This window comes from Cupressus sempervirens, chromosome 9 (assembly GCF_028749045.1).
Source record: "Cupressus sempervirens isolate cs-2001-9-10 chromosome 9, ASM2874904v1, whole genome shotgun sequence".
NCBI lineage: Eukaryota > Viridiplantae > Streptophyta > Pinopsida > Cupressales > Cupressaceae > Cupressus > Cupressus sempervirens.
Genome location: NC_143126.1, coordinates 296483702 through 296507479, shown reverse-complemented (window position 1 = coordinate 296507479; position 23778 = coordinate 296483702). Strand labels below are relative to the sequence as shown.

The window sequence follows — 23778 nt, the reverse complement described above, 5'->3', positions numbered from 1 at the left end:
AAGGATCAGATCGTGCAACAAAACTCAATTTCCCCTATTTCTAGTTGGTGAATCAACAAAGTCAATAGGTCCCCCTAACTCCTACACCTGAGATAGGCCACGTGGGCCAATCACTTCATTTCATTTTGCCACCCCACATAGTCTTCACGCGGTTGACCACATCTTTATAACTGACTACACCACCTCCTCAAAACCCTAACCGTGATGTTACATAACTGTCAGCCACTAACTGTCATTATCTAGCTGCAACGTACCTCCCCGAGCCTGCAAGGACACGTGTCCCTCAGGCGCTTTCCTGCAATGTTTAATCTTCATGCACTTCCATATTGTGGGCAAGCACTTATCATCGATCTGCAAAAGATCAACGATTGGGAAAGATTCTCCATATACTGTGCTTGTTCTTCAAAATTTTGGGCCCACAAAACACTCAGCACAACCTGGCATCCAACTCAGCAACCCAGCATCCACCTTGGTATCATCTTGTGGCATATGAAACAAGCCTAGCCCCACAAGGACACGTGGCAACAAGGCGCTTGCCCGCATTCCTTAAAATCCTTGCATCTTCATATTGCGAGGAAGTGCTAGCCCTTGATCCTAGGAGATTGAACGGTGGAAGGTACAACTGGGAACATGGGACATCGTGGAACACGTGTCACAAGGGGGCATGCCCGCATTGTTAGAAAGCCTAACAAAAGACAAAATGTGAGAATGCGGGCACCAATCAAACTGCCAACTCACCTTGCCACCTTGTCCACCCTGTCCACAACAGCTCAAAGAAGATGTACCCACCTGCCACGTGGCCGAAAAGTGCTTCCCCACATTGTTAGGAAATCTAACAAAACTCAGAATGCGAGAATGTGGGCAACAATAGAATCACTAGCTAGAATGACCCTCCTCCTTTTTGTGGCCCACATAAAACAAAAGGACCCACCAATCCATGTGTTGCAAAGGGGCTTCCCCGCATTACGTAAAGGTCGTGCATTTGGAGAATGCAGGAAAGCGCCCACCGTGGATCTAGGCAAGATCTGACGACGCGAAAAGTTGCAGACCAGTGGAAACAAACTTAAGGAATATGGGAAATACTATAAGGTTTTGATTTTTTTAATTTTTTGTATTTTCGTGACACTTAAAATAATATTAAAAAATGGAAGGTGACCGTTGGGTGGGGTTTGCATTCAAAGTTCAAATTTTGGCAGGAGGCAAAATGGGTAACAAGTACCTGGAAGCTTAGGCAATTTTAAGGGAATCATATCTTTCTCGGCCATCAAAAATGATGCCTCCAATGATCCAGTACAAGTAACATGGGATGCTCTAGGAAAGGCTAGTAAATTATCAGCAGTACTGGTATTAGTTCTATCATCAACACCACAAGGTCTACTTGTCACATAACAAAGTTAATCAATGTCATAATATACTCAAATGAACAAGAAAGTACAAATATTATCATATTTGACACATAACAAAATGTAGCAAAACAAGGATTTACCATCTCTAGTTGTAGTAGGTGTGGATGTTTGCATGCTCCTTGTTGTCGATCTTGCAATCGGCAATCTCGAAGTGTTGGTCAGCCTCATGGAAGTAGGTGTATGGAAATCATCAGCACCTGAAAAATAACAATAGCATCGCTATCGGGAGAAACTCTCCACCCATGAGTCTTTTCAAATAAATATTTTCAAGTCGAGGGTAAGCATTATACCACTATAAGAGGAACTAGTCCTATAGCAATATATTAGGAGCAGCAAATCATCATATCACAATAAGCAATATTTGAAAGATAATTGCATATGTACAACACCATATGACAAACTCATATTTCAATTAAACCATATGAGAAATGAATTTCATACAAAAAATAAAGAGAACAATGATTTAATTGTATAAATAGTGTTAAATATACTCCTAACCTTGTTTTCAAATTGTAATTTATAAGACCGACACTTCTAAACAGAGGCTAAACAATCAACCAAATTGCCCATCATTAGAAAATGACCAGTACACAACCAAACCTAGAAAAATGGGAACTAAAAACATAATCAAGTTTGCTACCAAAATATTTATTAATTATATTTACTACAATATTCACCAGGATGAAATACATTCTCTTTTCTTTTAAAGAAATTGTACTCTTTTTTAATTGACTTAATAAATAATAAGAGATGAAGGAAGAGTGAAATCCCTTCTTGTAACGTCCTCTATTTAGCTATGTTAGGAAATAGTGACAATTACTTGAACTTCCCTTTCTACTATGCTAATTGGATGAAAATAAAGCAATTAATGAAACTTGAACCAAAAATGTCTTATTTTTGATATGAAAATTAATATATGGAAATGGAAATAATCACAATCTGATAAGGAAGCTAATGGAAATATTGTCATTGATGTCAAAAGAATTCAGGTGATTGTAAGAAGTTGTCATTAATATCAAAAGTATGCTTATTAGGAAAATTTATATTAGGACCAACATATACATTACTTGGCATTTGAGCATTACAAATAAGTATGAATACACCAATCATAATTGAACTTAAAGGAAAAATTGATTCACTGAAGAGTGCATTGAAAATTGTGATATGGAGTGATATGTTCCTCACAGTAACCAAGAAGAAACATCATCTATAGTTGTAGATATAAAAATAAGATCCATTTGTCAACAAATATAGTGCACTGCTATTGGAGATAGAAAATGAAGGAGAGACACATAAGACGGGGCAAGCCAAGATGGAAACAACTGACATTAATAACAATCTGGCAGATTGAACAATCAACATTAAAGAGCACATAAATCAAGAGTGATATGTATAAATAAAATGGGATTATATTTAAAAAGTCTCATTATTCATTAACCAAGAAATGTAGAGTAGAAGCAATGAAGAGTCTCAACATTGGGTACTATGCATTAAATGAGAGAAAGAGAAACTTTATAAATCATATGCTTAGTCACTTCAAAGCTAGCAGATAGTATAAAAGAAATCATATGACCAATGATTGATTGTTATGTACAACACAGTTATCAGAATCATATCATCACAAGCTCATGGACATGGAATTGGTCAAGAGGATATACATTTAAGACTATATCATCACAAAGGTTTAGCAATTATAATTAGAAAAGATATATGAGTTTTCTACATTCAACAATTATCTTAATTATCAAAGAATGAATAGAAGTGGTTAAGTAAAGGAGAAGATTGAACATGACAATAGTAATACAAAACTGTCAATAATGATCATGAAGAAAATAATGTTCCTTCTAATGATTGAGAATTGAAATCACATACCTGTAGGACATACACTGGTACCCTTGTCAGATGGAAGAACTCAGTATGGTCTCAAATAATCTTGTAACAAAACATACATATTGTGGTTCATGATCCATAAATTAGGATAAAACATAAAGCTTTATTGAACTATTGTCCTAGCAAAAGACTCATTGTTGCTTACTTCTAGACAACATGCTCTACAACACAATTCATTTCTTTTGGCCTCTTTTTCTCTTGTTGGATTTAGATCCAACACAAGCCCCAATAATTTTTAGATTGATGTTCTTCAATATCTTTTTACACATGCTAATAGGGTCACTACTATGTGTGACATCATCATCGCATAATATAGTGTCTACCATATCAGCAAGTAATTTTTGTTTTGTAATTTGTTCCTTTCTCTTTCCCTTTCCCTATGAATCAAATTGTGACAAAAATATCAATAAAACAATCAAAACAAGTCCAAAACCTTCACGAAAGTAACATAATAATCTGACATTTTGTAAAATTAAAATTGCATTAATTTTTATACAGAAGGTTTACCTGCATTGAAGAAGGGGTGGGAGCAACATCCCTGCCTCTATCATCTGATGGCTCGGCCATGTCGCCCTGTGACAAAGAATATATATAAAAACATCACCATAATCAAAGGAATAATCCACTTATTAAAAAAACTTATTATTAAAATGGTATATTATATATTAGAGTTCTAATTGAAAGTAATTAGTTTAAATTTTACATATATAGTACTTACAAGTCCCATGATAATAACTTTCTTTGTATCTATGTGATTCAAATTGTAATCTATTAGCAACTTTTCCCCTAAACTTCTTGATTTTATCTCACATACAAAAACATGACTTCCCTCATGCACCTTGAAAATGAAATTGGGACGATTATTAGTTGACCTAGGATGCATACTAATTATAAAACCTACAATGTTCCCTATTTCTTTTGGCCTTCCATCAATGTACACAACAAGTCTTTTACTTTTATCATTTTCTTCCATTGTAGATAATTTGCTAACAGTGCATACCTACGCATACTTTTTTTTATTGAACTATCTGCATCTAGTTTCTATAATTGTAACAAGGTCATACATACTCCATCAATTCAACAACCTTGTTATAACTAACCTTTATGTCATCCATGGAAAATAGGCCCAAACCATGTAATGATGATGGAGCTATGCGATATATCCTCTTGTTAACCCAAAAATTAGTGTTAATTAGAGGTAATTCCTTGGGTACCCATTCTTTCTCAAGATGTGTGTACCTCAAGGGAACATTGATGTCACCCTTTGTCTCATCATCATAAGAATATGACCCCCCTTGAGTAAGGAAAAATTGCATGTGTTTATTAAATTTTCTTCTAATCTTTTTCCCTCTAGTTTGTCTCTCTTTCGTAGACCTACTACATGTCTCATTGTCCTCTTCAATTCTCGCATTTCCCTCACTTAAGGAAGACAAATTTGATAGATATCGATTTGGTGGTACCTGGAGCCCATCAAATGAGGGATATAGTTGAAGGAAAAAATACGAGGATATCAAATTAGGCTAATATTGATAAAGTTTTCCTAAAGTTAATGTTGAAAGTAAAGAGAAAGCAAGCATATAATAAACTTATACCTCTCGATCCATGTCACTTTGTATGATCCTCGTTAAAGGGGTATAGTTTCCTGCATATGTAAATCATTTTTCTTAAGTTAGTTAAAAATTTCATGATACTTATGCTACAAATTATGCATAGAACATAACATGAACAATAGGTATATATCGCAAAAAACATAACATTGTGTATATTTCAATTGGTTACCTCTAAAAAAACATATTATAAGTAATCAACACCTAATACATTTCCATTGATCATGTCATTAATCATCTTCTTCATCCATCTCATCATCATGAATATCATCATTATCACCATCATCATCCAATCATCAGAATGACCATCATCAACATCATGATCGTCACTATGACCATTGTCATCGTCATCGTTATCATCATCACTATCACCATCACCATCATCATCACCACCACCATCCTCTTCACCTCCATCATAATCGTCATCATCATCATCATCAATGCCATCACCATCATCATGAACATCTTCACCATCATCTCCTTCTTCATCTTCACCATCATCATCTCCTTCTTCATCTTCACCATCATCAACATCATCATCTCCTCCTTCATCTTCACCGTCATCATCTCCTCCTTCATCTTCTTCTTCAATCACATTATACTTTACTGATCTTCCTCTTAGATCATGTCTAACGACAAATGACCAACTCAGTTTATGTAGAATGCCAAAGTAAAACACTTGCTCACATTGGCTTGGAAGAACATAGGGCTTATTTCCAACTAACTCAAATGACCTTGTATTAATCATTGTAAATCTATTATCATGTTCAATAATAGTTCTATCAGGATCATTTTGATTCAGTCATAGCATGTACCATTTGACACCGAATAAAACTTGTTTGAAGGAATTAAAGTCGCACTCAATTATATCATCCAAAATGCCATAGTATCTATTTTTAGATTGTTGAGGATGCATATCATTTCTAGATGAAATATTGATGACCTCAAACATTGTAGTTATCCTAGAATCACAACTTCTCTTAGTCTCGTCCACCTTTTTTATGCAAAATTTATGACCATTGTAGTACATTGCTCTATGGTGCTTGACCTATTATTTTTCAAACATGTCAAAATTATGCATCCATCCTTGAGTTGATATTAATCAAATTGGTCATGATAGATTAACTTATACATACCTTTCCACCTCTTAAACCATTTTTTAGATCAATTACCATTGACGTAACATTGGGATCTCCATTACGATGAGCTACTTTAACCAATGAAGCAATACCTTCCCATGTTCATGAGCGACCATTTTTTTGAGATTGTTCAATCCATAGCATCATCCAATCAAATATTTTTTGCAAATACAAATGAAGTGCATCCCACTCATGAGCAACTGTATAAAATAAATAGACAAGTTAGAAACAACTTATGTTGATAAAAGATAAGAATTAATTAACTACAATTACATCTTATAATTACCTCTCACTTTCCTCAATCTACCTTTCCCCATCAAGTACTCCCTTTCAAATCTATTAATGGAGTTGGGATCCCAAATGCGATATACATGGATCTTTGATGCAAACTTGAGAATATATTCACTAATGTAAACCGTGGTCTGGTAGACCATATATCCCTCGACCATAGAACCCTCAAGATGTGCTCTTTGTCAAACCAAGCCCTTGAAAATTTTTAAGTGCATCTCAACCATCACATTGACCTAGTCAGTACAGGCCCACACAATTCAATCTCCTCAACTAGATGTATGAGGTAGTGTTCTTGTGCATTGAAAAAAGTTGACGGTAGACACTTTTGCATCTCACATTAAAGCTAAGGAATCTTTCTCTTCCATTAATTTATGTCTTTTTTATCAATTTCTTTAGATGACGACCACCTAGAAGATATTTATCATGCAAAAATATATTAACGAGACTAATAATACTTGTATACAACAAACCTAACAAATAACACTTCTAACCTCATGCATTTTCCAATATCATATATAATGTGTTTGACACTCATGTTGTCGAAGTTGTGTGGGAGAGATAGAGGTAGAATGTACTAAAATAATAAAAAAATGATCTTTTCAATATATTATAAAATAAAACAATCAAAAGTACATGATGTTTTACAAATTTATTGTAAATAGAAAAGAACATGACTTACCTTGATGAAGGTATGCCAATCATGCATTTTCAACCCTGACCCAAAATCACCTTTCTTTGATATGAGACTACTTATGTTTGCAACAAATCCTAAAGGAAATTTAGTTTTTTCTATGGCTTCATATATGGCATTTTTTGTTGTTGCGTTAATAACCAAGGAATGGCGCTCATATTAATCTGATTTCCATTTCTATTTGATTCAACAAAAAACTTCAATGCATGATTGGATTCATCAATGTCATTACAAATTTTGACCAATTTTTCTTTGTCATTCCTTCCATCCAATATTTTCCATAGTCTCTCTGTTACAATCTTTCCAATATGCATAGCATCAAACAAATGCACAATTGAGAGGTGCTCGTAGTACGACAATCTACTAAATTGTCTAGGATAGCTTTTAAGTCCTTTTGGAAGTTTCTCATCAATGCCTTAACGATCTTCATGAACACCAATTATATCATTAGTAAACAAAAGATAGTATCCAAATTTAAATTTCATACAAAAACCTACATCAAATGGAATGACATTACCTCAACGATCCATTCTATTGTATTCCAACTTCCACATGTGAGGTTTCATTCATTGTGGCTTTGATGTTGTCTCTTTTTTCCCATTGAAAATATGTTTGTTGGCAATTTGATACTTATGATTTTTGTGGAGAAAGTGTCTATGCTCATCGAACACCTGCTTTCCTAAACTTTTTGAATGATGAGATTTCATCTTTGGACATGCAAATTTTTCCTTTGTTTGAAGACCTACAAGATCATGCATAATTGGATGACATGTGTACTATAAGATTCATATTTACAATTATCACATGTAACTTAAACATACAATGAAAAATGTGTTAATAGTTTTACATGCCACAAAAATGTGTTAGTCCAGGGGCATCATGTATAGACCATACAAGCATTGTACAGAATTGAAATTGTCTTTCAACAATTAGTCTAGAGATGTCGTACATAGTGACCCCATTCCATAACTCCAACAACTCATCAATCAAGGGCTCAATATATACATTCATATCTTTCACTTAGTACTTACTTAGTTGACTGAACATAAATAAAACATAATTATTATGACCATTTCAATACTATGTTTATAAATTAATTTACATGACTATTAAATAGAATAATACCTGGTACAATCATTTCTAACATTGTGTGCTCCCTCTTTATGGACATCCAAGGAGGAATGTTACTATTAATAACAAAAATAGGCCAAACTGAGTAAATAGATCTCATCTCTCCAAATGGATTGACACTGTCCACTGCCAATGAAAGCTTCAAATTACAAGGTTCTTGTTTAAATATTGGCCACCTATCTTATGTACTTAAATGTAGAACCATTCATAGCCATTTGCATAATGTCACCTTGACTTCTATTGCATGCATGGTAATCCAAAAATTGTGCCAAGCTAGTATATCTGAATAATTGTTGCAGATGTGGAATAATAGGAATGTATCGAAGAACCTTGTGAGGCACCTTTTTCATTATTTAATCTAATTGATATCTACTAATGTGACAATCAGGGCATTCTGTTGTAAATTCATGTTGTTTATGATATATAATATGATCATTGGGACATGCATGTATTGTTTGATACTTCATTCCAATATCTTTCATAATAGTCGATAATTCTCGGTAAGAGTGAGATAGAATGTTTGATGGTGGTAACAAACACTCACCTATAAACCTATGAAAAAATATTGATATTAATATAAAGAGCTTCAATGGTACACTAACATAGTAGATGACAAAAATGACACTATACCTTAGCATACGTGAGATTTCTACATTGGATATACCATTCATAACCTTGAAGTTTACCAACAATAATGCAATGGAGAGAAGTGTTGTTTGGGAGTCTTGGTACAAGGGCTCATATGCCTTTTCAATTATAGGTATATCAAGGTTCTCTTCATCATCATCATTAGATACATGACTATCATCATCTTCATCTTCTTCATCAATTGCACCAATAACATCTTCTTCAATCCTATTTTTTGGCACATTATTAGCTACACCAATACCAACATCTTCAATTGTGTTCTCTACCTCATGATCATCTTCTTCCATGGAAGCATTACCATCTACTTTGATATTCACACCTTCATGTTCTACCAGTTTGAAATTCACATTCACCAAAGGACAATGATCCTTTCCCCTTCAATGTGATTGTGTTGCCTACAACGTCTCTCAGTTATTGTGATTAGAATTATTTGATTCTTTAAGCCTTTGCATTATTTGCAAGGACAATAACATTTTCCATCACCATTTCTTTTGGACTGAGACCACAATCTAGTAATTGTCACCTTATTTTGTTTTGGGCCCATATTGTTAGGCATGGACTTTCTTTAGAAGCAAATATTCAAGCTATAAAATTATAACAAATATAAACATATAAGCATTAGTAGTATGTTGTATATAATTGATAATAGTTAAATAATTAAATATTACTATCTCTTCAGTACAAATGACATCTAAACAAATCAAATGAATTATACAATATAAATATTGGCATTGATTTTGAACAATATAGGATTAGCATTGATTCTAGACTTCATTCAACTTTGTAGAAAGCTTTTGAACTATTACATCCATGAGGTAAGGCCAGAGAAAGTGCATACCACATTGTGATGATCCATGCTACCTAATTATGTTCAAGGCTACCTAACTATGTCCAAGGTGTCTGCACACTGGAGGCATACGTTGCCTACTAGGCTGCCTATATACTCATATACACAAGATCAAGACCCTTGAACTACTCACTCTAACGAATATGTAGTTTTGATTTCTAATTATTTTGATGTAGTTGTATTCCTATAACCACTAGTGAGATTTACTCATCGAATACAACTCTTCACCATCATACATCCACTAGGGTGAATCAAGTAGTTTTCTATAATTACAATCCCATAATACCCTAGTGCAACCTTTGTATTGTAGTTTACAATTAATGTAAGGTTAACCTATATACATCCTAACTCACTCCTTATATAGTTATGTTTTAAAGTTTGTGATAATAATCAATGGGTCTAAATAGACTAGTCAAGCTAATGCTAGTTGGGAATAGTTGATTATTCATTTTATTGTACCTAATTTGATGACAGTTCTACAAGAATTTGTAATCAACCCAGCTAATCAACAACTAGACCAATTGACTTTTATACATCCTAACCCATTCCTTATAATTTAGTTATGTGTAAAAGCTTGTGGCCATGCTACCTGTTGAGTGACTTTTATTATTTATATACATATATACATACATACATATACACATATATAAATATACATATGTATATATATGTATGTATGTATGTATGTATGTATGTATGTATGTACATATGTATGTATATACATACATACATACATATATACATACATCCATACATACATATACATCGATCAAAAAGACACAACAATGAAATCCTAGATCTTGATGCAGGGGGCCTAGGTCCTAAATAAGTTGGTCAAGCACCTCATAGGATAGTATAGAAGGTGATCAATAAGCATCCAAGTTGACACAAGATAGTTTAGACAATCTCAAACATGCATTTAGGCAAGTTGTTTACATATTGTAATAAGGATATAGGCAAGTCAAAGGTTGGTTAGCAATTGGTCAAACATTTTGAGTTGGCCAAAAATATCCCTTTTTATGTTTTATAATCTTTTTGAATATTTTGGTATAGTTTTGAAGGCATGTGGAGTCTTTTATTTGAAGTTTGTGTAAAAGTTGTAAAAATTGCAAAAAATGCAATAAAAGTTGTCATGCAACTTTTTGCAATTTTTCTTGTAATCTGGAAGTGTAACAGTTAGATCATTATTTTGATCGAATATGGAAGGATGAAGTTTTAAGGTCAAGAGTTGTGACCTATAAATTGATTATCTTCAACCTAGTTTGGGGTTGGAATAGTACTGTACGGATTTGGAATGAAATAGCAATCCTTTTGGTGGGAAAATCCTTACTCTTGTTGATGCCTAGATAAAAAAAGTTTTTTTTTGTTTCTTAAGATGCAAGAATCTCTCATTTGACGATTTGATTGTAGGGGACATGCAGACGTACACATTACTATGTACTACTTGATGAAAACAAGTTTGGTGTAGACATTATTCAAAATCTTGTCTACACCCTTATCATATGTATAAGAGTAAAATTGTCATAGGTATCAAAGATGTACAACAACAATATTTGTAGGTTACTTGCTCCTTAATAGGATTTTGAAGAAATTTCATTGACTTTTTCTATTGAATTTTTGTTTTTCAAATTTGTCTTTCAAGCATTTCTATAGAATTTTCATTTTGGAAATCATGATTCTAATGTTTACACTTGAATTGTAAATTGAAAGTTCACGGTTTCAATGTGCGGACAGGTTCCATAGCCTATAATAATAAATGTTATGTGTAGCATATTGTAAGGTTTTTCTTCAAAAAAAATGGTTGGTTGTAGGGATTTATGTCTGATGTTAGAAATACAACTAAGAAAGCATCCAAATTAGAACCAATCTTTGCAGTCTAATAGGTTCAATCAATTAAAACTTTTAGATATAATGAAGATGCAAAAGAAAGTCATGTGGTTCAATGCATAGCTAAATTTATGTCTGCCCTTTTGGATGTGACATCGAAAATGCTTTGCCTTTACCTTCTATTCTCCTTGCAAGAATCTTGTAGTTGATATATAATTTTTTTTGTGGGCAAAATGAAACATGTTGTATGTAGAGAGTCCTGTTGGATTGGGATTCTCATATTCCAATACTACTGCAGGGAATAATTCCAATGATACACAATTTGGTTTGGGTGATGTGCCCCTTGCTATTATACTACATTTTTTGAGTACATACCTAGTAGTAGTATGATAGTATTGATTATAAAAATATGCTTAAAACAAATCAATGGCATGTATCATGTTATAGCTCAAGACATTTTGAATTTCCTTATTGGTTGGTTGGAGAAATTTCTCAAGCTAAAAGATGTAGACATTTACTTAGCAGGAGAGAGCTTTGTAGGTATGCACCTATCTTCTTTCATTGTGTATATCCAAGCATTCTTAAGTGCATGGCCTTACTAATCAATTCTAATCTTTGCAATACGTCATAATTAGGTATGTTTCTTTGAGATTAGATTATTCATATAACTAGTCATTCACAAGAATACATAGCCTATGAACTTGAATTGCATAAATGAATCATCTGCCATGAGTGGTGCATTGTAATAACCCATCGGTCATGAGCTTTAGAAAATCCATTTGGTACTTAAAAGGAAGGTTACACTTGTAGTGTTCTTGAGAATCTATGAAGCTATAGAATCAATCATCTAGTTTGTTTCAATGATACCTATATGCATGCAACTTTGTATAAAAGTGATACCATGGACTCTAAAATTGATGTTTGCAGATAGGGAATCCCCTTCTAGATTTGGAGATAAGTGTAAACAATGGAGAATACTTGTGGTCACATGGTTTGATATCAAATAGCCCATACTTAATGGATCAAACTATGTGTAACAAATCAAGATATTTGAATGAATACTACCAAGCTAATTGGTTACAAGCTTTTAATGACATGAACAACAATATAACAATTGATATAGGAGATGTAGTGGATATACATGATGTCACTTTAGGTGAATTCTTAGCTGACATTTCAACTCAGGCAATGCCATCAAGAGATAAGGGGAAGATTCATACCATGGTAAACTCTTAGCACCACCTTTTTTTCATCCTTTAAACTCAAAAGGAACCTTGCACTCCATCTTATTTATTCAATAGGAAAAAAAATCTATCAAAGCCCAAATACAATTTTTCTTAGAGTAGCTAAAAAGAGATACATATGATGACATAAATAATCTAACACCTAACCTAATTAGGCATTTTAACATATATTTTTCTTGATGCTATTTTTTTCACCTCAATTTTTTTGGCTACTATTTCTCATCAAACTTTGCAAAAAATAAATGAAATTGATCTCTGCATTGGAGATAAGATAGTGACTTATCTAAACAAAGAGGAGGTGCATAAAGTATTGCATGCCAATATAACTCCCCTGCCTTATCATTGGGGTCTCTATGATGAGTATATCACTTGCATTCCTAAATTCGTTGCAAGTCAAATGTTTTTTTTTCCAAAGATAATAGATAATTGTATCTTAAAATTATAAATAGGAGAAAAAGGTTGGTCGATATTTGTTGGCTGCCAGATATCCATATATTTTTGGACAATGAATCTATCAAGTTTTTGAAGTTCTAGTTCGTTGTTCTCTTGAAAATGAATTAATGGAACCTAATGTAGCTTATTATCAAATATGTTAGTGGAGATTTATAGACCATTGTGCATCAGGGTATTTTCTTATTCTACACAAACAAAAGTTTAAAACCAAAATCCACGGCCTGAAAAGTAGAATCAGACAACATACCAGGGCTAAAATAATATTGAAGATCTTTGTCTTTCTCTTCTCATTGTCAATCCTCACTTTTAACACAATTTTATGCACAAAAACTATGTTTTAATTATCACATTAATCTAAGAAATAACAAGCTATAAATTCTTTCACCTTCATCTTGAAATCTTGGATATGCTTACTTTTCTCCAAAACTAAACATAATGAAACCCTAAAAGCTGAGGCATCCTTCCCTACAAATGATAGGGGGTGAAGCATTACATACTTGTTAGGAAAAAACTAAATTAATCTACTAAAACTTATGAAAGTGCTAAAAATGAGGAAAAGAAAATTCATAATGTTGAACACAAAGAGGAACTATTCATCGTCAATTTTTACCACAAATAGGGGGCTAGCGATGAAGAGAAAGTGTAAGGGTTCTTGGGAAGAAGGTCCTCAATAGCCCTAGGAAAGCTTATTAGTGGCATGAAAATCCTCTGTGCTTCAAACATAAAAGCCAAAAGGAAATCATAGACACCTGAGGCAATCAACTTAAACATGGGAGTAGTGATTGGATGCCATGGAGTACCAATGCCAAACGAGTAGACAGGTAAGTATGAGGATAGGACGGGAACTCAAAAAATAGTCCATAAAACTTCTAAATCATTTCTCAGCACCAGACATTTTTTGTGACTTGGACAGGACAATTTTCAATCAAGAATCTTGTCCCTCCAATGTTTTGACAAAATGACACCGATAAAATTCTCATAGCACAAAACTTGCCACCGTATGATAAATGCTTGACCAAAACTCAAATATGGCCACCACAGTGGAATAGAAAATAAAATAGAAGTAATATATTTTTGATTTGATAGTATATAAACTCCAACAGTGACAAAAAGAAGGGTTTTTTAAAACAAAATGCAACTACTTGTCTCGGCTAGCAAATTATCGGGTTGTGCAGAAAACCCTTACCTTTAAATGCCATTGTAAAACTCTTCCTCAAGCCTCCCTCCCATGCACCCGCACTTTGTCGCATAAAAAAATGAAGTTTCACTTTATTTCTTTTTTGTTTATATCCTCGATGGCATCAAAATTTTGACTCCCAACTTAACTTGCATCAAAATTTCAACGTTATCAGGATCATTTTTTAAAAAATGAATTTGACAAGCCAAATTGGCTTGCCATCGAAAATGACCCCCAAATGTACTATGTGAAGTGTTGTGACATGAAAAGATAGAAATGGAATGTGATGATGCTTTTGCATTAAACAGAAGGTGGAGTGAAGTGAAACATGACCAAGTTCTTGGGAAATAACTTCCAACTTCTCCAAAAAATGAAGAAAAACTAAAAGCAAGCACACAAAACACAAAAACAAACTTCAAAAGAAGTGTGTTCCTTTAGAAAATGACTCAAACTTGTCAACAAGAAAACCACTTCAACATGCAAATTCGAATTTGGAGTTTGGAAAAAGACCTAAAATATGAAAATGAACCATTTCATCATTTTTAAAGGAAAAATGCACTATTCATGGTATATTTTAAGACAAATGTGCAATAACAAGCTATAATATGCATGGAAATAACAAGATAAGAATGAATTGATGATAAATTTTGAAAATGTCCACTTACTTGGAGGTTATGAGCCAAAATAGAAAGATTTATATATTTTGAAGACCAATTCTTCCTCAAATCCAGATTTTTAAACAACTTTTTGACTTCTTCTATACTTGCACTCAACAAATATTAATGAGAAATGAAAGGTCAAATTTGACATGAGAATGCCAAAGACACGGTCTCCAAAGGAAATGGCATGCAATAAAACTCAAAAACAACCCTTATTGATCCAAAACTATGGGATGAAATGTCATTTTTTGAGTTTTTTTTTAACAAAAATATGACTTTTTAATGCAAAAATCTAGGTCATTTTTGCAAAAACATGGCCAAAAAATGCATATTTTTGAGTTATTTTTAACTTGTGAATGCAAAAATGACTTGCACAAATGCTAATACATCGATTCAAATGTTAAAAAGTGGCTTCAAAATGCATAAAAGTGGATAAAACACACAATTTTTTGGGCATTTTAGCAAAAATGTGATTCATAAAAGACATGAAATGAAGCTTTTTTGACATCTAATGGCAAAATTGTGTTCTTCAATAGCATATATATATATATATATATATATGAAATGCCAAAATGACTTCTATTTAAGCCAAAATGTGATTTAAATCACACTAAAATTAACATTTTTGGAGAAAAACATGATTGAAAAACATCAAGAGAAACTCATTTTAGCATGAAATCTCAACATTCAATGTTTGAAAACACATAGATTTGCAAAAAGGACCTCAATGGAGAAGATTTCAAAAAAAATCATGGAGGAAATCAAGCAAAAACACCAAAAACGTGTTCTTGAGAACCCATTGCATGAAGTTTTTTTCAAAAATAGGTTTGGGAAGTGCAAATACATGTTTTAAGTGAAAATTTTACCTTTTAGGTGTAATGACATGTTTAAGTTAAATGCATATGCAACTCAAGGCAAAAGCTCACCTTTTTAGAGCATATGCATATTTCAAGTGATGTAACATGCAATAGCATAAAAAAGGTCCACCTTTAAGTGACTTTACACTTTAAGTTGAATTTTACATGCAATGACATGAAAAAGATCCACTTTTGATGACTTTACATGTAATGACATGAAAAAGGTCCATTTTAAGTAATTTATACACATTTAAGTGATTTTAATAAGCACATGTGAATTTATTTTTGATAAAATATTACTTAAGTGGGACATAAATTATATTTACATTATTATATTAAAAATATAATGTGTAAATATAATTTAATAACTAATATTTACTAGAGCATTTGATTTAAATGTCAAAAATTAAATTGAATTATATAGTCAATATAGTCACTTATTTTGGTGTAATTAAATATTCACTAATTATACTTACTTAAGCTTACTTAAGATAATGCATTGCATAGAATTTTGTGATTGAGACACTTGGGAGTTTGCACCTCAATTAAACACATGGTGTAGGAGAATTCCACTCTAGGTGGTCATAGTTGTTATCTCATTCCACCTTTAGTGTACTTATCACATTATCATCCTCGTCATTGCACATACTTCATTGCATAATGGAGGATGATCCACCTTTCATGGACATGTAATTCCACCTTGTGTGGGTGATAGCTTATCTTCTCCTTATCATTGTCTCTTATCGTGTATCCTATATAAGGAGGCCTATTATGTACATTTCAAATCAATCCATTGGATGTCAATCAAGTCCATTATCAATAATGTCATTCTTGCATCTTTATGCAATTTCTTGCTAATATCTTATGGAGTTATCTTGGTCTTTCACTTGATTCTGGGGGTGTTGTAGAGTCATGTAAAACTCTAATATGGTATCATAGCTCTCATGGTGTGAAGACCTCTTCTCAAGAAGTGTAATCTTGGCTTGACTTATTGTTGGTGCAACATTGGAAATTTAGACATCACAATTTGGAGGAGATTTCAGGAGTTGTATTTTGTGACCTTCTATTGGAGGAAAAAATTAGAGCTTGCTGGTGCAAATCAGAGGTTGGCATCATATAGAGGAGGTCTAAAAACTCCTAAATCAAATTTTATTTTATCCAAATTGGACATCTGAGGCCAAATCTACACCCATTTGATTTTTGAAGGTGTGACGGCAGTGATTCAGAAAAAATAATTTTAGAGGCAATTTTCAAACAACAATATCTTCCTCATATGGACTCCTTTTTTTGAGATTTTTTTTTTTGGTTTTGGGGTAGAATTTCCAATCTACACAGTGGTGCAGGTGATTTTGGGTCTCTGTCTCTGAATTTTTTTTGACAATCGCAAATCTCAGTTTTTGCAACTTTCAAGGCTCTATTTGGGCACATTCAGTAACATTTTCAGATGCAATTTTTTTTGAAAGTGCATTATTTTTCTTCTATTTTTTAGATCTATAATCATACTTTAGTGATCTAGAGTGAACATATCACTTTCAGAAATAAGTCTTTTTTGGCTATATTTGCACTTGGTGAATGCTTGGATTTCAATTTTCTTAATTGAATTGGTAATTTGAAGGAGTTATCAGTTTATTTCAGTCACCATTTGATTTTAATATGGATTTTTCAAAGTTTTCATTACTCACTCCATATAACTATCATGAATGGAAACAAGCAGTTTCTAATCAATTGATGAGTTTTGGATTGCTTAGAATGATTCTTGGACAGGATCTAGAACCAACTACAAGTGTTGCAAAAAGAAGGAAATGGTTTGATTGAAGGTATAAAGCACTTAGCTCTCTTAGATCTACCATCTCTTATGATTTACTATATCATATTGCATCCTGCACACATCCTCATGATGCCTGGACAACATTGGAAGGGATCTTTGGTAAACCTGATAGAATAAGAAAATTCAAATTGGAGAATGAGCTTATAGATCTAAGTCCATTTGATTTTGACAATATTCAATACTTTTTCTCTAAGTTCAATTCCATTAGATTGGAGCTTTTTAATTGTAGCATTACTAAAGATGATGAGCAATTGATATTATCTATTATTTCCAAGCTAGGTCTTGAATATTCAATCTTTGTTTCCACATTCTATGCTACTATGGATGCTCTTGGTAGTGCATACAAAATTCCTTCTCTTGATGAATTTGCAACTCAACTCACAAGGGAACAAGCAAAGTTATCACACATGGGTCATTTGAATCCTTGAAAGCATCAATCATTGGTTGCAAATGACTCCACTCCAAAGGCTCTCAAAGGAAAGGGAAATAAACAACACAAGGATCCTAAGCAACATGAAAAAGGTGATGACTCTCCTTCACAACATAATATTGAATCCAAGTCCTCTTCAAGAGAGGAAACATCTAGAAGAAAGAGACAAAAATGTGCTTATTGCAAAAAGTTAGGACATGATGAGCATAAATGTTTCCACAAGAAGATTGATGAGCTCACTCACATTCTTCAAAAGAACAATATCTAGTTTCCCTCATTAGTGTCTTCTCCTTCTTCTCAATATCAAGCAACTACTACATCTACATCATCATCTAGAGGCAAAGGACAAGCACTCATTGCTTCCACACATCCTGAGCAAGGTAAATGGCTTCTTAATTCAAGTGCATCACATCATATGGCATCTTCTATGGATATGTTTTCTTCTATTGAGCCTTTTAGTTCTCCGCCTATATTGATGGGTAATAATACATACATGAAGATTTGTGGGAAAGGTTCTATTCCTATGGGATAGGGTACATTTAATTATGTTCTTTGTGTACCATCCTTGACCACTAATATCATTTCCATTTACCAAATTACTCATCGGGAACAAGGTAAAATTGTTGAGTTCACTCCTGATTATGTCTATATTAGGGACATGGAGACTAGAGATGTCATAGCTATGGGAGTTGTTGATCATACATCACACTTGTATTCTTTTGCACATTGTGTTGATAGTGATGATGATATTTATGATGTACCTAACCCTTTATCAAGGGTTAATAATTCATGTGAGGAGAACATTGGACACTTGAATAATTTTTTTTGAGACAAGTGTTGAACTTCCTACTCCTCCACCTCCTACTTCTTCAGACATGAGCTCTCCTATCCAGTAGGATGATCTTTGTGCTTCAGATCTTGTAGTGTGGGATGAATTCTTGGATGCTCTTTTAGATGAGTCTCATAATGTAGATTTGGTTAATACATCTCAGGGAGTTTCTCTTCAAGATACTTCTTCACCTTCTTTGGAGATTGGATTTCCCAACTCTTCATGTTCTCTTGATTTTTCACATCTCATAAGTCAGCTTGATGGTGTGACAGAATATTTGAGCTTGGAGACACCTATTCATTCTTTAGAGATGCATGCATGGAGAACTTATTCCTCCTTCCTCACTTTTTACATGGAGTGGATTCTTCATCTTTTGATGTATTTATCTCTTCCTAAGGAGATATATGTTTCTTTTAGGCATTGGATTATATTTTTCTTGTAGGTACTCTTCGTATACATTGGAGCTTCTTTATTATGGGGGGATATCATGTCTCCTTATTTCCTTCCTATGGGGGGATCATTCTTTGTATATACATGATGTATTCAATTTTTGGGGGGTCTTGAGTACTCCATCTATCCATGCATCTTATTTTCATCTCTCTTTTTGGAGGAGGGTTTCTCCCATGAGGTTTTCTCTCTTTCTCCACTTTATGAGAGATTACATTTCATGTATTGCATTGCATATTGTACATGGGTACCTAAAATGTCCTAGTAGCTAGGACCCATCTTGCATTGTGAGTTTAAGTGCATTCCCCTAAGTTGTACTTAAAAAGGGGTGTTGGTGTAATTAAATATTCACTAATTACACTTACTTAAGCGTACTTAGGATAATGTATTGCATAGAAGTTTGTGATTGAGACACTTTAGAGTTTGCACCTCAATTAAACACATGGTGTAGGAGAATTCCACTCTAGGTGGTCATAGTTGTTATCTCATACCACCTTTAGTGTACTTATCACATTATCATCCTCATCATCACACATACTTCATTTCATAATGGAGGATGATCCACCTTTTGTGGAAATGTGATTCCACCTTGTGTGGGTGATAGCTTATCTTCTCCTTATCATGGTCTCTTATCTCCTCTCCTATATAAGGAGGTCTATTAAGTACATTTCAAATCAATCCATTGGATGTGAATCAAGTCCATTATCAATAATAGCATTCTTTCATCTTCATGCAATTTTCTTGCAATCTCTTGTGGAAGTTATCTTGGTCTTTCATTTGATTCTAGGGGTGTTGTAGAGTCACCTAAAACTCAAACAACTTAACTGAAAAATTAAAAAGCAACTTAACTTTAAAAAAATAACATAAAGTGCACTATAGTTACTTTTAAGTAAAAAATAAATTGATAAAGTAACTTAAAAACATAACATAAAGTGAATTTAAGTTATATTTTTCAAAAAGTAAATTAAAATTTAAAAATATAACATTATATTTTTAATTCATGTTTTTGCATCAAAAAGGTCCACTTTTTGGGCACTAAAATGGTCATATCTTTTGACTGACAACTCAAATTAAGCTCTAGGTTAGATCAAATGAAAGGGAAAACCGAAAGCAATGACTTGAGAAAACCAAAGGATTAAAAACCAACAAAAACACACTCAAAATCAAAGAAAAGGATGATGAAGGCTTCAAAAATCAAGCATAGGCTTGACAAATAGAAAAATGAAAAAGACTTGACAAACGATTTCAGTAAAAGAGTCCATTATATCAATTGGTACTTATTGGTTGATCAACACCAACCAATTAAATAATGAACTAAACTTAGAGAAATGTGAAAATAGTTTGAGAAATTTTTGTATTGTTACCCACATTTTGTGGTCACAAAATACAAGACAACAACCTTTACAATTTGATGCAAAGTCCCTAAGAATCATTGAGGACTTTGAGAACTTTTTCTACATGCTTAAGAGAATTGTTGGAAATTGCATTCATGATTACACCTCAAGAAACATAATAAGGAGACCATAAAGAATATGGGAGCATAGTTGATGTCAATAGAATGATGTCTTGGATGTTGATGAGAATATAACATGCACTACCACGAAAAGAAAGTTAAAGATGTGCAACAAAGATGTGGAGTATGGAGAAACTTCTCCATATTAAGATACGAAGTCAAGAAGATGAAAGCAGATGCAAATTTTTATTATTGTTCCCAATCATATGTTATTTTTGTACACTATATTTTGAGTGTATAGGGATATATAATTGAAATGAAATATTATTGAGAAAAATAATTGAAATTTCCATCTATTTAATTGGAAGTGAAAAAGATGTGTAAAATTAGATTTACCATTTATGCTATTAATATTGAATAAATCGACTCTAGTGTGGTTTCTTTTAATATGTTTGGGGTGTTAGGTCACCTACGAGAAAAACACTTGTCACAAATGGAGATCAAATAAGATAGATTTGCAAAACCTAAGAATTGTATAGATGCATAAAAGATTTTTTTGATACATATCAACAAAAGAATCATTGTAAAAACAATGAATGCGACCCTAGAGCTACATTAAATTAGTTAGTGCAAGTGTCACAATCATAATGAATGAGACAACATAAGCTCTTATTAGCCTAATTTAATAAATTAGAATTATTCTTAAGTTTAACTTAAGTGAATAAAGGATGTAATATACAATTGATTAGATAATTTCATAATTACTCAAACATTCCATTAAGATTAACTTATGGATTATCTAAAAAGCTAATGATGAATGCATGAAGGAAAACATGAATGGATGGGTATCAATAGTAATGTGTTATTAGGTGCTTACATGAAAACTAATGCAAATTCTCAAAATGAAGAAAAAGAGAAAACCACATTGGAAAAATTTCCTCTCCATATGAGAGAATGAAAGGACTCAATGTGACCCCCCAAGGACGTCAATATGACCTAAATCATAAAACATCAACATGGTGATTTTGACTTCCCACAATGAAATATCCTCATGACATAATAACGTCAATGATTCACTTGACATATTTAACATCATACATTAACTTCACTACATAGACTCTTTTAACCCCAATACCAATTACATCTATAATTCCTAAATTATTCAATCCTCTAACAAGGAATGTATTCATAAAGTTAGGGTTTTATTGAGTGCATAAGAGGAGGAGTCTCACATCCTCTCCCCCTTGTTTTTGACTTCCACTTGGAAGTCGACTAAAATTTTTAGAACATACAACTCATTCTAGGTCCTCACCTACACTTAGTTAGATCTTAATCTTATTGGTCAAAGATTCAAATTATCAATCATGTGTACATCCATACTCTATGAAGATATAGTTTCGAAGGTTAAGTATTTTGCAAAAATTTGGGTCAAGTAGCATATGATGGAACCAGTTGCCCCCAATAATCTTAAGGTTAACAATAAATGGTATCTTATTCATTATTTATCAATTAAAAGTGGTCACACTTGATGATAATCTCTCAAATCCTAAAGTTTTAATGTAGCTCCTTGTAAGTGTATATGACACATGAGACCTCCTTAAGCTTAAAATATTATGCAATTTAAATATGAACCTTACTCAAGATGTAGATATGTCTAAATTCTTAAATTTTTTAGTGCATGACAATTCTCTTGGTCTAGCCTTAGAATATGTCGATCATAATACTTATCCAAATTCTTATCGAGTTTTGAGCACTAATGCGGTGCTAAGATGATTCTATGGGATTGGTTTTTGAGAAAAAGGAAATGGTGATGGCAAAGGGGTCTCATCTATTAACCCCCAAATCCAAAAATATAAATGTGTTTACCCATGCTCTAGCCCTTACATGTGTTTGTTAGTAAACTACCTTGGTTATGACCATTAACATAAACCTCGTTACAACATGCTTTCTCAACAAATTTCATTAGAAAATGCCTCAAAAGTATGTACTTAAATCCAAAGGTAAAAAGATAAATAATTTCATAACTTAAAGAAAATTCAAGAGTGACCACATTAGTAAAACCTTAATTGAAACCAATAAAACATGTCCCTTGGGAGAAATTGGACCATCAAAATGAAACTTGGCTAAGTAGCCTCGACCTTATGTTACACAATGTTAGCAATAAAAAAAAAATCTCAACAAGAAACCAAAGTAAAAATTCATGTTACTTAAAAATTTCACATTACCAGCACGAAGTGGCCATACCAAGGATACCAATGGGAAGGATTAAAAAAATGGTATCTCAATCCTTCTTGAAAATATTGAAAGACTTCATTTTAATAAAGATTGGTGACTTCCATCATTATGTTTAGGTTGCTTACCCCAATTACCCTATTCTGAAACTTTCATTATCAAGGTTAAATAATATAATTATTCACACTGATCGAATAAATTTTAATTTGATTGCAAATAGTATTTTGGAATTTGATATGATGACATAAATCAATTCATTAAATCCCCCCTTGGAAAATAACTAACATCCCTAGAAAAAGAACGTTTCCATTTAATTATTTAAACTTAGCTGCAAAAAATTGATGCAATCTATAAGGTTAAATATGAGGTCCTAAAGTTCACTTATTATAACCAACTAGATATAGAGGTGACTCATATGTTGGCAACCTAACCATTTAAAATAATAGAAATTATCGATTAAATATATATATTCAAGTTACCTATAGCAACCATATACTTCCTTATAGATACCTTACTCTTAAAATCAATGACATCCAAGTTAGAACTTAATATATTGAATGTACATGTTTGTAGGATCTAAGAAATACTAACCTTAACATTAGATTTCCTACATAAATATTGTACTATAAATGATTATTGACTATACCACTCTATTACTAAAAGTTAAGTGCATCACATATTAACCTCATTTA

At 32.8% G+C, this 23778-nt stretch overlaps 1 pseudogene; it reads right to left on the bottom strand.

The window, feature by feature from the left end:
• Positions 1–225: 225 nt before the first annotated feature.
• LOC149538576 (4,5-DOPA dioxygenase extradiol 1-like) overlaps positions 226–23778 on the bottom strand; it is a 31121-nt pseudogene continuing 7568 nt past the window's right edge.